Source organism: Parus major, chromosome 19, assembly GCF_001522545.3.
Source record: "Parus major isolate Abel chromosome 19, Parus_major1.1, whole genome shotgun sequence".
NCBI classification, from domain to species: Eukaryota; Metazoa; Chordata; class Aves; order Passeriformes; family Paridae; genus Parus; species Parus major.
The window spans coordinates 610,776-614,549 of NC_031787.1; the positions used below are offsets into that span (position 1 = coordinate 610,776).

Below are 3,774 nucleotides of genomic sequence, written 5' to 3' on the forward strand. Positions count from 1 at the left end.
CTGATAACAGTTTGGCTTCTGCTGTTCTCCTGATAACAGCCTGGGCCTCAGTGTCCTCGCCCTCTGGGTTTTCCTCGCCTTGTACCTAGGAAATTCTTTTTAAACTTAAAACTTGTTAGCAAGAAAAAAAGGTACATACATAGCTAAAAAGTATTTAATATGTAATATTCATCTGCGAGAGCCAATATCATAATAAAAATTTATAACAGGGCTGCAGTGGGAAGTTGTTTCCATTATGAAAACTGACTGCTCATCTTTGTTTCTGCCTCCTTTTGCCATCCCCCCCGGAATGAGAAGGAACTCAAACAATTCCCTCTCCCTTTCATCCCGACTGTCTCTCCTGAGCTGTGCTGGGTCTCACCCATCAGCCACAGCCCCTGCCCGATTCCTTCCCCTCCCTGCCCGATTCCTTCCCTTCCCTGCCCGATTCCTTCCCTTCCCTGCCCGATTCCTTCCCTTCCCTGCCCGATTCCTTCCCTGCCCGATTCCTTCCTCTCCCTGCCCGATTCTTTCCCTTCCCTGCCCGATCCCTTCCCTTCCCTGCCCGATTCCTTCCCTTCCCTGCCCGATTCCTTCCCTTCCCTGCCCGATTCTTTCCCCTCCCTGCCCGATTCCTTCCCCTCGTGCTTCTGAGGAGGTTTTGGTGTCACCTTTCCACTGAGTTGTTTTTCAGCCCCTTTTTGCCCACCCCACTGCTGCTGTTGAGCAGTTTGTCACATCCAGGGATCTCTTTCCTCCCTGGATTCCCCTGGAGCGAGCGGTGCCTCTTAACTCCCCTGCTCTGCTGGGTTGTGGCACAACCTTTCTTCCTTCTCCCTCTGGTTGGTTTGGCAGTCTGTGATTATTCCAGGTTTGCAACAGAGAGTTTAAAGCAGTTATTTTAATCTTGTAACTTCTCCTTTTTTATTTCTATTCAAGCAGCTTCTCAATTTTTAATGCATTATATAATTTTTTTAAGTTATATAACAATCGGTATATTGTGTATTTGTACTTTTTATTAATATTGAATGTATGTATTTCCCACAGCACACATACAGATCCAGTCAGGAGTGTACAAATCTCTGTGTGGTGTATCTGTGTCTGCAGTCAGAGGAGCGATTCTGACACCCTGGATTGCTCCTGGCTGTCTCAGAGCCAGAGTTGGTTTTCTGCTGCCAGGCTCGATGTTTTCACATCCAAAGGTTGTGTCGGTCCCCAGCCCTGCCCCAGGCCCTGGGTTAAACCCCTGAGGGTGAGGATCCGGCAGGAGCTGGGAGGTGCTGCCTGCTCCCCTGGGAAGAAAGGCTTGAGCCAAGGTTTTCCCTGGCAGCGGAGTCACCTCCCAGCTCCCGCTTGTCTCTGGGGGTTTCTCTCGTGTTCTGCTGCTGCTGCCTTGCCCTGGGTGAATTATTCACTGGACGTGGAGACAAGCTCCGTTTGCTGCCGTTTTCCGGTGTGGGGTGAGGTGTGTGAGCTCTGTGCTCTGTCCCAGGGATGTTCAGGCAGCCCCGAGCTGCTCCAGCCCCTTCTCCAGGGGTGAAGTCTGGAGCAGCTGCTCCCTTTCATTTCAACTGTGGCCTTTGGGCTAATAATAAACCTGGAAAATAACCACATGTTCCCTGAATTATAGGGCAGATGTTAAATTCCCCGAGATGAGGAGGTGTCAGCCTGATGGAAGAAGTGATGTGAGGACCTTTCTTTTTCCTTGGAGCTGGCTTTCTCCTCTTACGAGCAGAGCTGGTGATCTGCCAGAGGAGAGAAGAGAAAGCTTTGGTTTGGGGCCAGCCCCGCCTTTGCCCCGTGCCTGTGTTTGACAGGTCCTGTGATGGGGACAGGTCCTGGGGATGGGGACAGGTCCTGGGGACAGGTCCTGTGATGGGGACAGGTCCTGNCAGGTCCTGTGATGGGGACAGGTCCTGTGATGGGGACAGGTCCTGGGGATGGGGACAGGTCCTGGGGACAGGTCCTGTGATGGTGACAGGTCCTGCTCCCGTGCTCCTCCACCGTTAATGATGCTGCAGGGAAGGACCCTCCTGGATTCCGCCCTCTTTTTTCACATCCTGCACGGGGCAGGGACAGAAATGAAGGAAGTGATTTCCTGCTAAGGGAATTCAGCAGGATTTAGGATGTGCAGGGAATCTCCCGAGCACAGATACCTGATCTAAACAGGCTGGATCCCCCAGGCAAAGAACGGATGGTTGGCCATCCCGAAGTTAAAAAGAAACATGTGGGGAGCAGGGGACTGGATTTTGGGTGGCTCCCCCATTTCTGGGAGTTCCCCTTCCCTTGTCCTTCAGGAGCGGTTGAGAGCCATTCACTGCTCTCCGCTGATTAATGGGCTGCTAATGGCATTACTTATTTCATTATCCAATCCGCAAGATCGCTCATTATCTAGGGAAAAGGAAAGTCCATTTCTTACTGGCATGAAGCGCTTGGCTGGGGGGAAAAGTGCAAGGTTCATTTTTAGGAAGAGGAGCAAGAGGAAAATGTCTTTGCAGGAAGAAAATTTGTACTGAAAGTTTGTGTGTATATCCGAGTTTGTGTGTATATCCGAGTTTGTGTGTATATCCAAGTTTGTGTGTATTTCCGATTGTATTTCCAAGTCTCTGTGTATTTCCGATTGTGTGTATTTCCGAGTTTGTGTGTTATTTCCGAGTTTGTGTGTATTTCTGACTGTGTGTATCTCCCAGTCTGTGTGTATTTCCGATTGTGTGTATCTCCGAGTTTGTGTGTATTTCCGATTGTATTTCCGATTGTGTGTATTTCCGAGTTTGTGTATTATTTCCGAGTCTGTGTGTATTTCTGACTGTGTTATCTCCGATTGTGTTATCTCCTCTCCAAAGGTGGAGCTCAGATGTCAGAGGAGGTGTAGCATATCACGGAGATCCAATCTCACAGATAAAAGAGGTGCCCCAAAACACAAGGGCTGCATCAAGAGGGTGCCCTCAGAGGGCTGGGATAACAGTGCTGGTAGTAATAATAATTAATAATAATTATAATTAATAATAATGCACCTTGGAGGTCAGAGCTCAGGTGCTTGAGGTATTGTGCAATTGCAGGTAAAGAAATTGCTGCTTCCAATTCGCCTGGCACGGAAAGGGAGAGCGGGGCCAGCTGGCGAGTGACAGATGGGCAGGGGACAGCGGGGAGGGGACAGCGGGGAGGGGACAGTCAGGACAGCGGGGAGGGGACAGCCTGGAGGAGACAGCCGGGAGGGGACAGCGAGGACAGCCTGGAGGGGACAGCCGGGAGGGGACAGCGAGGACAGCCTGGAGGGGACAGCCGGCCCGGGGCCCGGCCGGAGCGAGACTGGCACGAAGCCGGGTCGGGAAGGATAACCACGGGCATGTGTGGGACACCCGGGGGCACCGGGGGCAGCAAAGGATGAGGAGTAAAGGGTCTGTGAGGGGGGGAGAGTGAGGGCCTGAAGGGCCAGAGGTCCATGGAATCTGCTGAGCTGCGAGAATCCGCAGGGATCGTGGAAGTTGAGCTCGTGGCCGTGCTCAGGGCAGTCCCTGAAGCATCCCCCGTGCCTGTGAGCATCGTCCAAACGCTCCTTGCCCGCGGGTGATGCCCCAAAGGGAAAGGGACGGGGGCAGAGACCCCGAGCGAGGCGTTCCGGGCTGGTTCTGGTGCCGGGGGGCTCATCCCGTGTGGATGGGGGGGAGTCTTTCCAGAATCCTTCCCAAGGAATGCTCTGGAAGCTGCTGGTCCGAGCTCTCCCAGCCCCGGCCCTTCCCTTCCCTCTGCTCGGTGCCAGCGCAGGAGCTCATGGCCGGTGTCCCAGAGCGTGTC

The 3,774-nt window shown here is 52.8% G+C and overlaps 1 protein-coding gene and 1 long non-coding RNA gene across 4 annotated transcripts in view; one reads left to right on the forward strand and one right to left on the reverse strand.

The window, feature by feature from the left end:
• Positions 1–1,864, reverse strand: LOC117245288. The gene is made up of 3 exons (XR_004499845.1): positions 1,673–1,864; positions 651–1,576; positions 1–85 (listed from the first exon to the last, which is right to left on the reverse strand). It is a non-coding gene; the product is annotated as an uncharacterized LOC117245288 (long non-coding RNA).
• Positions 1–3,774, forward strand: part of CALN1 (calneuron 1) — an 89,105-nt gene that overhangs the window by 6,896 nt on the left and 78,435 nt on the right. The window contains exon 1 of one of the 3 annotated variants that reach the window (XM_033518909.1): positions 739–850. The exons of 1 other annotated variant lie outside the window; for it this stretch is intronic. The gene's annotated coding sequence lies outside the window, so the exon portion shown is untranslated. Of the gene's footprint in view, positions 1–738; positions 851–3,266; positions 3,515–3,774 lie in introns of those variants that run through there. One more of the 3 variants, XM_015646854.3, reaches the window with a different exon arrangement.